Below are 10,929 nucleotides of genomic sequence, written 5' to 3' on the forward strand. Positions count from 1 at the left end.
ATCAGCCTCCAGAATGAACGCTTGGGAGTTTCCCTAATTAATTGCAAACTTTTATCTCAAAGTGTCTTTTTTTACTACCATGCTAGTAATTAGTATACAGCAGATAGAATAGAGACCACTTTCCAAAGCAAAAGCCACATCTAATTCTCCATAAAAGACTATTAATCTAGCAGTATTTGTCTGGTGAATATAGACAATCTCAGAAATTCTGTCAAAGACTTATCTACGAAAAACAATTAGAGATTTGAATATCCAGCTGACAATTAGAATCAATCAATAAGCATTTATTAAATGCCTACTAAGAGCCAGAACTGCACTAGGCACTAGGGACATATATATAAAGGATGAAACAATCCTCACTCTCTGCGAATTTATATTCTAAAGGAAGAGACAGCACGTATATGTACAGAATAAATATAAAGAGAATAAATGCAAGGGAGTTACATATAAAGTAATTAGGCAGATTTTGCTTTTCTTGTTTCTCAGTGGGTGAGGGAGGGGGAACTGGGATGGAGAGGATTTGCAAATGAAGATAAAATAAAAGTTAAAAAAAAATAGGGAGGGAAGGATTTGACCTTGTAGATGTCACCAGATTTGGTGGTATGAAATCCATGACTGCACTTTGGTTCTGGGTGGGTTTGTCTGATTCAAAAGAAATAGGATAGATACGGTTGCATTGTAGTAAGAAGTCATGAGGACATCCAGGAGCCAAAGAAAGGGAGAGAAAGTATGACAGAAAGTATTTGGATGAAGGTCAATGGAGGGCGAAAGAGAAGCGATTTTGTCATGGAGTACACTGTGGAGCACCTGGCCAGAAAGAGGAATTAGATAAGGGGTTTGGGGAAAGCACAAGGGGATGATATAATGATGATTGGAAGCAGGGGTTTCAAATTATCCAGACAGCTGCTGTAACTCTCCCTCTCTACCCAAAACAGAGTAGCTAATGACCAGTAAGAGAAAATTCTATCCCGGGTCTCACTAACAGAGAAGATGTTGTGGGGGCAGAAATGTTGGGAACTCCAGCAGAGGGTGACCAGCTCCTTGCCATACCTTGTAATAAAGACGGGAAATCTAGACAGAGGCTGATGTGCACCCTAGACTTTGGAAGAGCAGATCCTCAAGGGTTCAGAGGACAGATAGGTGGGATCCCATAAACTAAAATGCTACAGGGGGTCAGCCTGGGAGAAAGAGGAGAAGTTCTGGAGTCACCAAAGGAAAATCAGGTCAATGAAGAAGAAAAATGGGATCTATCTGAAGAAAGTGATGTTGATCCACAGAAATCCCCTCAGCCAACTCTAATTTTAAAAGGAATTGTTGGGGGCAGAGCCAAGATGGCAGAGTGAAAGCAATGACTTGCTTGAGCTCTCCCCAAACCCCTCCAAATACTCATAAAAAATGGCTCTAAACAAATTCTGAAGCAGCAGAACCCACAAAAAGACAGAGTGAAACAAATTTCCAGCCCAAGACCACCTGGATGATTGATCAGAAAGGTGTATCGTGCTAGGCTGGGAGCAGAGCGTGGGCACGCAGGCCGCAGCAAACCTCAGAGGCCTCAGAGGACTGAATCGCAGGCAGCTGTGGAGGTTTCCAGACTCCTCAATCCACAAATGCCAAAGACAACTTAGAAGGTCAGTGGGAAAAGTCTGTTTCTGTCGGTGGTCAGAGAGGAAGGTGGGGTTTCAGCTCCATTCCCCAAGAGCCTGGCCCTGGGCAGGGCAGCTGCTTCCCAAGCCTCCGGCCCACACACTGAGGGGGAATCCAGTGGCTGATCAGAGAGGGACTGCAGGGATCTCTTTGCCAGTGCTGAGGCAGGAATCTCTTGCTTTGCCCGTGTGTGGATCTGGGTCACAGTTCTGAGCGGCAGTGCTGGGGTGAGGAGGAGCACTGGCGTGGTAGAGCTTATAGTGGCTATGGAGAGAAACCCCTCCTCACAGTTACAGGACAGAAAGGAATACTTGTGGTCACGGGCCAGGAAAGGAGTAAACACCTCGCCCCTTATCATACCACCTTGGAAAAACTGAAAATTTACAGGTCCCTACAAGTATCTCTGAAAACAGCTACACAAACCCCTGAAGCTTGGGAAAGTACACTCTCCACATTGGAAGCAGACTCTTACCTTAACAAAGAGTTTAAAACTCAAGTAATTGGCTGGGATCATGAGCAAGCAGCGCAAAAAGAGTCAGACTATATTATCTTACTTTGGTGAAAAAGAAGATCAAAATATACAACCAGAAGAAAACAACAAAATCAAAGCTCCTACATCCAAAGCCTCCAAGAAAAATATGAATCAGTCCCAGGCCTTGGAAGAGCTCAAAAGGGATTTTGAGAAGCAAGTAAGGGAAGTAGAGGAAAAACTGGGAAGAGAAATGAGAGTGATGCAAGAAAATCATGAAAAACAAGTCAACAGCTTGCTAAAGGAGACCCAAAAAAATACTGAAGAAAATAACACCTTAAAAAACAGCCTAACCCAAATGGCAAAAGAGGTCCAAAAAGCCAATGAGAAGAAAAATGCCCTAAAAAGAAAAATTGGCCAAAGGGAAAAGGAAGTCCAAAAGATTACTGAAGAAAATACTTCCTTAAAAATTAGAATAGAGCAATTGGAAGATAGTGACTTTATGAGAAATCAAGACACTGTAAAACAAATCCAAAAGAATGAAAAATAGAAGACAATGTGAAATATCTCACTGGAAAAACAACTGACCTGGAAAATAGATCCAGGAGAGAGAATTTAAAAATTATTGACTATATGAAAGCCATGATCAAAAAAAAGAGCCTAGACATCATCTTTCAAGAAATGATCAAGGAAAACTGCCTTGATATAATAGAACCAGAGGGCAAAATAGACATTTAAAGGATCCACAGATCTCCTCCTGAAAGAGATCCCCAAAGGAAAACTCCGAGGAATATTATAGCCAAATTCCAGAGTTCCCAGGTCAAGGAGAAAATATTACAAGCTGCCAGAAGGAAACAATTCAAGTACTGTGGAAACACAATCAGGATAACACAAGATTTAGCAGCTTCTACATTAAAGGACCTCAGGGCATGGAATATAATATTCCAGAGGGCAAAGGAGATAGGATTACAACCAAGAATCACCTACCCAGCAAAACTGAGTATAATCCTTCAGGGGAAAAAGTAGTCATTCAGTGAAATAGAGGACTTTCAAGCATTCCTAATGAAAAGACCAGAGCTAAACAGAAAATCTAACTTTCAAAGACAGGACTCCAGTGGAACATGAAGAGGTAAACAGGAAAGAGAAATCATAAGAGACTTATTAAGATTGAACTGTTTACATTCCTGCATGGAAAGATGATATTTGTAACTCATGAGAACTTTGTCAGTATTAGGGTAGTTGAAGGAAAAAAATTGTATGTATATATATAGATAGATAGAGGGCACAGGGTGAGTTGAAGATTAAGGGGTCATATCATTAAGGGATGAGAGAGGATGATACTCGGAGAAGAAAGGGAGAGGTAGAATGGGGTAAATTATCTCACAAAAAAAAACCACAGAAAAGAAAAGTCTCTCACAGTGGAGGGGAAACAGGGGAAGGTGAGAGGGAATGAGGGAATCTTATTCTCATAGGATTTGGCTTAAGGAGAGAATAACATACACATTCAATTGGGTATGGAAATCTGTCTTACCCTACAGGAAAATAGGGGGAGAAGGGGACAAGAGAGCAGGGGGTGATAGAGAGGAGGGCAGATTGGGAAAGAGGGTAATCAGAAGCAAATACTTCTGAGGAGGGACAGGGTCAAAAGAAAGAATAGAATAAATGGGAGGGCAGGATAGGATTAAGGGAAATAGAGTTAGTTTTTCACAACATGTCTACTAAGGAAGTGTTTTGCATAACTGCACATATACAACCTATATTGAGTTGCTTGCCTTTTCAATGAGGGTGGGTGGGGAGGGAGGAAGGGAGAAAATTTGGAACTCAAAGTTTTAAAAACACATGTTTTACAAAAATGTTTTCACATGCAACTGGGAAATAAGAAATACAGGAAATGGGGTACAGAAGTCTATCCTGCTCTACAGGAAAATAGAAGGGGAAGGGGATAAGAGAAGGGAGGGGGGAGAGATAGAAGAGAAGGCAGACCAGGGAAGGGGTATTCAGAATGCATGCCATCTTGGGGTGGGGGGAGGGGTGAGAAATTTGGAACTCAAAAGCTTGTGGAAGTGAATATTGAAAACTAAAAATAAATAAATTTATACGAAAGAGAAAAAATTTTTAAAAAAAGGAATTGTTCAGAAGATGAAACCAAGACCAGGTAACAGAGGTCTGTGAAAACACTATTAGGGCACTAAATCTCAGGGCATCCAGAGGCTGAGGCATGCATTTAGGGTTAGGGTTAGACAGGTTCCCCCCTCCCCCCAATTCCCTCAATCACAGTTCTCAGTAAGCTCAGTCTCAAAGTCTTCCCTCATTCCTCCAATTACCATTATTTTCTCTTTTTCTTTCTTCAAAAGCTGAAGATTTCATCCAGCTCCTAGCTTTCTGGCCTAAATCTCAGATCTAGAGCAAATCTGTGTGGGCCTTTCCCTGCCTTCTCATTCCCAGGTTTAGGAGGGAAACTAATAGTTTAGTTTGGGCCATGTTGAGTTTGAAGAGCCAGTGTGACATCCAGATGGAGATGTCCTATGGGCGACTGGGGATGTGAGACCGCAGCTCAGAAAAGAGATCAGGCCTGTCTAGACAGGTTTAGAAATCATCTGCTTGGATGTGGCGATAGAAGTCAGGTGAGTGAACGAGATTGCCAAGGGGAAGATTGTTGAGAGAGAAGACAACCAAATCAGACCCCTGAAAAACACCTCTGCTATATGAAAAAATGCTCTAAATCATTATCGATTAGAGAAATGCAAATCAAAACAACTCTGAGGTACCACATCACACCTATCAGATTGGCCAACATGACAAAACAGGAAAATGAGATAAATGTTAGAGAAAATGTGGGAAAATTGGAACCCTAATGCACTGCTGGTGGAGTTGTGAAATGATCCAACCATTTTGGAGAACAATTTGGAACTATTCCCAAAGGGCTACAAAAATGTGCATACCCTTTGACCCAGCAATAGCACTTCTAGGGCTATATCCCAAAGAGATCATACAAATGGGAAAAGGACCCACATGTACAGAAATATTTATAGCAGCTCTTTTTGTGGTGGCAAAGAACTGGAAATTGAGAGGATGCCCATCAATTGAGGAATGGCTGAGCAAGCTGTGGTATATGAATGTAATGGAATACTATTATGCTATAAGAAATGACGAACAGGCTGACTTCAGAAAAACCTGGAAAGACTTGTATGGTCTGATGCTGAGTGAAGTGAGCAGAACCAAGAGGACTTTGTACACAGTAACAGCCACGTTATGTGATGACTAATATTGCTAAACTGAACCCTTCTCAGCACTACAAGGATCTAAGACATCTCCAGAGGTATTGTGATGGAAAATGCTGTCCACATCCAAAGAAAGAACTATGGAAGTTTGAATCGCTATCATTTTTTTCCTCTTCAGTTGAGTTTTGTTTCCTCTTTCAGATGGTTCCTCCTATTGGTTTTAATTTGTACTAACAACTTCACTAATGTGAAAATATGTTTAATAGGAATGTAAATGTATAGCCTATATCAGATTGTGTGCCATCTTGGGGAGGGTGGTGGGGAGGAAGGGGGAGAAAAATTTTAAACTCAAAAGCATATGGAAGTGATTATTGATAAATCAAAATAAATTAATAAAATTTTAAAAAAAGGAAAAAAAAAGAAAAACACTTCTGCTAAGGGTTTGGGAGTGATAAGGACACAGAAGAGGAGAAGCAGAGGAAGCCAAGACAGGAGAAAGTATGGGGGTAGGTGGGACAAGAGGGGGATTTCAAATATCAAAAGCTTCAGAAAAGTCAAGGGCTGGAGGAGGCAGTGCATCGTGGAAAGAACACTGGCTCTTGAGTCAGAGGCCTAAATCCTATATCTGAAGCTTACTATCTATGTAACCTTGGGTAAGTTATTTAAACTCCCTAGGCCTCAGCTGCAAAATAAAGAGGTTGAAAAATATAACCTTTGAGGTCTCTTATAATTGTATGATCCTTCTTAAAGGGGTAAAATATACTAAAAGGCCTTTGTTGTTGTCCAGTCATGTCCAATTCTTCATGACCCCATGGACCATGCTGTCTTGGGGGTTTTCTTGACAAAGATACAGGTTTGCCATTTCCTTCTCTGGTGGATTAAGGCAAACAGAGGTTGTGATTTGCCTAGGGTCACATAGCTACTAAGTGTCTCAGAGCAGATTTGAACTCAGATCTTCCTGATTCCAGGCCCAGAGCTCTATCCACTGAGCTATCTAGCTGTCTCCTAAAGGGTCTTTAGATTTGGCAACTGAGGTGGTCAATTGTGAACATAGAGAAGTCAGTTTCAGTAGAGTAATGGGAATAGAAGATTGCATGCAACTGGGTTGAGAAGAGAGTGGATAATTTAAAAAAATTGAATTCAGACAACTTTTTTCAAAAAGTTTAGGTAGGAAGGGGGAGGGAAGACAGAGATGGGATATGAGTTAGATGAAAATGCTGAAACATTTCATTCTAGAAAACACTGGCTCATACATTTTAATTACTACTATCAACTGTTCCAGAAGAAACATAGGAGTTGTTTACTAGGAAATGTTATAACCTGAAAAATAGACTAGTCATTCTTATTATGTTTCAAAAGAAATATAAGTGGAAACCATTCTCTGGACACTTCTCCTATGACTGCTCTTACTACTCAAGCATAAAAACCAAGAACTCTCCTTCCTGGATCTGAACACATCTGCCTATAAAAAGAATCATGCTTCTATAGCTTGCCAAAAATTTATTTCTACAAGCTGGATTGTGGGGTTTTGTTTGGGGTTTTTTTTTTAGAAAATGTAAATATCTGCTTCTTATTTTTGAAGTTAACATATACCTACAGGGTGACTGCATTGACAGAAGATAACTGGTACATTATTTGTATTCATTAGAGCCCCAGACCTTCCTGTTGGTTTCTGAAAAGCCCAGTTATTGGAATAGATGAGAAAGCCTAAAATAAACAACTCATGTTCAGCACTTAAAATGTCCCACTAGCAACTACCATCCAAATAGGAATCAGGCATTAATAATATAGCCGGTACTCCAGAAGCATAAATGCATGGAAATAGAAACAAATTGATTTCTAATAGTCTTTGGGAAGTAAAAATACACATTGTAAATTATGCTATTTCTGCAGAGTATATAGGGGTACAAAGGCTAGGCTCAAGAACAGTCGTGTTACTGGCCTCTAAGATTTCAAAAGGAAGTTATCACAGAGATGCCCTGAAGATTCTTAGTGAAGGCAGATATTAACCAGTTAACCAATAGCATCAGAAATCATGGAGTCATTCATCCCTTCCACAAACAATCAGGGAATACCTGCTGTGTGTCAAGCTTTGTGCCAGGCACAGGGAGTGATGTAAAGTTTAGATAAGACATGGTCCTTGTGTTCTTGTGGAGTCTGCAGCCTAGGGTTGTAACACTGAAAATCATTCATAAAACAGAGTGTAAAATGGAGCAGAGAGCTCTCTAATACACTTATAGGCATTCAGAATACTGGGGATCCTAACATGCATAAAAGGCCACTACAATTATCCCTTCCATATCACGTGGGTGAAGGGCACAGCGCCCCCATGATCTGGAAAATCTGCATAAAATTTTTTGGGCATCTTGTTGTACCAGACAAAAAGTCTGAATTATATGGTATTAAAAGATAAAATATGTTGATATTGACTTCCGCTTCCAGGAGCCAAGATGGTGGAGTGAAAAGGTAGTCACTCTCACTCTCTCCTATCAACCTCTGAAAACCCAGAAAATATCACCGCAGAAAAAAAACCCTGGAACACCTGAACTAGAAGAAAGATGAGGAGCAGCAGTGCAGCAGCCCAGCAAACGGGTCTCCCAGTGCCTCCGCAAAAATAAGGGAGGCAGAACTACAAGGGGCCCCAGGCAGATAAGTACCCTGCAGCATTTCTGAAAGGAGGTGAAGAAAACAACCTAAAGGCTTCCTAAAGCCCCAGCCTTGCTGGTTCCAACCCAACACCAGGTGAACTGTCAGAGCCCTGCAGCCTCCAATTGTGAAGAAATCCTGAAGCCCAGGTGGTAGAACAAGCAAATGCCAACGCCTGGACCTCTGAGTGCCTCAGTGGGGGGGGGGGGGAGAACCGGTAGAAACCAGCTCAGAAAACCACCAGGTGCCTTGGCACTCTACCACAAAGGAATCTCCCAGTGCATTAGCAGAAAGGAGGGAGACAACACTGCAGGGGGCCCCAGGCAGATAAACACCCTGTAGCACCCATCTAAAAGGAGCTGAAGAAAGCTAAAGAAAAGGAAAAGCAGACAACCTAGATTTGCCTGAAAGTTTCAGCCTTGCTGATTCCAGCCCAACATGAGGTAAGCTGCTAAAACCCTACAGCCTCCAACTGTAAGCATAAGCGGCCCCAGCACACAAAGCCAGTGACCAAGACCTAGGCTCCCAACACAAGAAGCTTGGGTCAGTTCCCTCTGTTCCCCAGCAGGAGAGCTCAATCTCTTTAAAAGCCAGGGAATAAAGAAACACCATGAGTAAAAAGAAATGTACCATAGATTCATATTATGAGAAGAGTGAAGATCAAGACAGAAATTCTGAAGAGGTCAACATTGTCAACAAATCCACATCTGCAACAACAAAAGGGAATATGAACTGTCTGAAGCCCAAAAAGCCTTCTTAGAAGAGCTCAAGAAGGATTCTGATAGTCAAATGAGAGAGGTAGTAGAGTCCTTCAAAAATACAATTGGCCAATTGGAAAAAAAATACACTGAAGAAAACAAGTCCCTAAAAAACACAATTGGCCAATTGAAGAAAGAAGGACAAAAACTAACAGAAGAGTACACTGAAGAAAACAAGTCCCTAAAAAACACGATCGGCCAATTGAAGAAGGAAGTACAAAAACTAACAGAAGAAAACAATCTGTTAAAAACTAAAATTGGACAAATGGAAACTAATGACTCTATAAGGGAGCAAGAATCAGTCAAACAGAAACAAAAAAATGAAAAAATAGATGAAAACATAAAATACCTCATTGGTAAAACAACCGACCTGGAAAATCGATTCAGGAGAGACAATTTAAAAATTATTGGACTACCTGAAAATCATGATGAAAAAAAGAGCCTGGACAGTATCTTTCAGGAAATCAGAAAGGAAAATTGCCCAGAAGTCCTAGAACCAGAAGGGAAAATAACCATAGAAAGAATCCACCGGTCACGACCTGAAAGAGATCCCAAATTGACAACACCAAGGAATATAACAGCAAAATTCCAAAATTACCAGATGAAAGAGAAGGTGCTGCAAGCAGCCAGAAAGAAAGAATTTAAATATCATGGAACCACAGTCAGGATTACACAGGACCTTGCAGCTTCTACATTAAAAGACTGCAGGGCATGGAACATGATATTCCGTAAGGCAAAGGAGCTTGGAATGCAGCCAAGGATCAATTACCCAGCAAAAATGAGCATCATTTTTCAAGGGAGGAGGTGGATATTCAATGAAATAGGAGACTTCCAAACTTTCCTGATAAAAAGACCAGAGCTCAACAAAAAATTTGATCTTCAAGTACAGGACTCAAGAAGGACTTAAAAAGGTAAATGGGACAGAAAGATACAATATGTTGTTAATGGGGGGGGCTGTTTAAACCCCTACAAGGGAATATGACACTTGCAACCCTTGAGAACTGTATTGTTATTACACCTTGTTAAAGGAGTATACATAAAGAGGGTGGATATTAGTTGACTTTGATGTAATGATAAAAAAAATCTAATCAAGTGGGTTAAATGGATCCAAATAAGTGGATCAATCTGATCTTAGAAAATGTACTGAGAAAGGAGGAGGCAGACAAGGGTAAATTACATTACAGGAAAAGACACAAAATCCTATTACAGCAGAGGGAAAGAAGGGGGGGAGCATTGTTTGAACCTTACTCTCATCAGATTTGGCTCAATAAGGGCATAATATAATCAGTTAGGTATAGAAATCTAACTTGCCCTATAGGCAGTAGGAGGGAAAAAGGGAAAGAAAAGGGAGGCGGGAAAGAAGGGGGAAGAAGGGAGGGAAGAGCAGTAAGAGTAAAGGGGAAGAAAAGGGAAAGGGATAATAAAAGGGGGAGGGACTGAAGGAGGGTGGTCAAAAGCAAAACACTAGTGAAGGGGAAAGGAAAAAGGAGAAAGAAAAGCATAAATGGGGGGAAAGGATGGAGAAAACAGATAGTAATCATAACTGTGAATGTGAATGGGATGAACTCTCCCATAAAACGGAAGGATTGCAGAATGGATTAAAAACCATAATCCTACAATATGTTGTTTACAGGAAACACATTTGAAAAAGAGTGACACATACAGGGTAAAGGTAAAAGGCTGGAGCAGAATATATTATGCGTCAGCTGAAGTAAAAAAGCAGGGGTAGCAATCCTGATCTCAGACAAAGCAAAAGCAAAAATAGATCTAATCAAAAGAGATAAGGAAGGAAACTACATCCTGCTAAAAGGCACCATAGACAATGAAGTAATATCATTACTAAACATATATGCACCAAATGGTATAGCATCCAAATTCTTACAGGAGAAGTTCAGGGAGTTACAGGAAGAAATAGACAGCAAAAAAACTATGCTAGTGGGGGACCTGAAACTCCCCTCTCTGCACTCGATAAGTCTAACCACAAAATAAACGAGAAAGAAGTTAAGGAGGTGAATAGAACATTAGAAAAGTTAGGTATGATAGACCTCTGGAGAAAACTGAATGGGGATAGAAAGGAATATACTTTTTTCTCGCAGTACATGGCACATACACAAAAATTGACCATGTACTAGGGCATAAAAACCTCACAATCCAATGCAGAAAGGCAGAAATATTAAATGCATCCTTTTCA

The sequence above is a fragment of the Phascolarctos cinereus genome, unplaced genomic scaffold (assembly GCF_003287225.1).
Source record: "Phascolarctos cinereus isolate Bilbo 61053 unplaced genomic scaffold, phaCin_HiC Scaffold_726;HRSCAF=1367, whole genome shotgun sequence".
Classification (NCBI taxonomy): domain Eukaryota; kingdom Metazoa; phylum Chordata; class Mammalia; order Diprotodontia; family Phascolarctidae; genus Phascolarctos; species Phascolarctos cinereus.